Consider the following 456-nt stretch of genomic DNA (forward strand, 5'->3'; position numbering starts at 1 on the left):
GCTTGGTTTGGTTTTGGCAGCACTGGCGGTAATGCAAGATTTGCTGCTTTTTGTGTCCTGCAGCTGAGCTGAGGAGCCTGAACAGCCCAGAGCGGAGGTTTCAGCTTCATCATCCCTGCTTTTGCCTGGGCTTGGCCACCGCTTGCCGCGATGGCTCAGCCCAACCGTTCCCCAAGCACAGGGTGAGCACAATGTCCCCGCTCTCTGACAGCAGGGCTAATTATTAAAAATTATGGTATACTTTGATCTGTGATCTAATTAGCTTACCTCTGAGGTAGAATTATCTAACTGGAGGCTGACACATTGGAAATGTAAGCGCTGCTGGCAGGCATGCCTCTGCCGGGGGATTAGTCACCGGGACAGGAGCAAGCCACGGCGGAAACACGCTTGGCGGTAACTTCGGTGGACAGAGACTCATGATGCTGTTGGTTTTGGGTTGGGTTTCTTTTTTTTTTT

The sequence above is a fragment of the Apaloderma vittatum genome, unplaced genomic scaffold (assembly GCF_000703405.1).
Source record: "Apaloderma vittatum isolate BGI_N311 unplaced genomic scaffold, ASM70340v1 scaffold5524, whole genome shotgun sequence".
Classification (NCBI taxonomy): Eukaryota; Metazoa; Chordata; class Aves; order Trogoniformes; family Trogonidae; genus Apaloderma; species Apaloderma vittatum.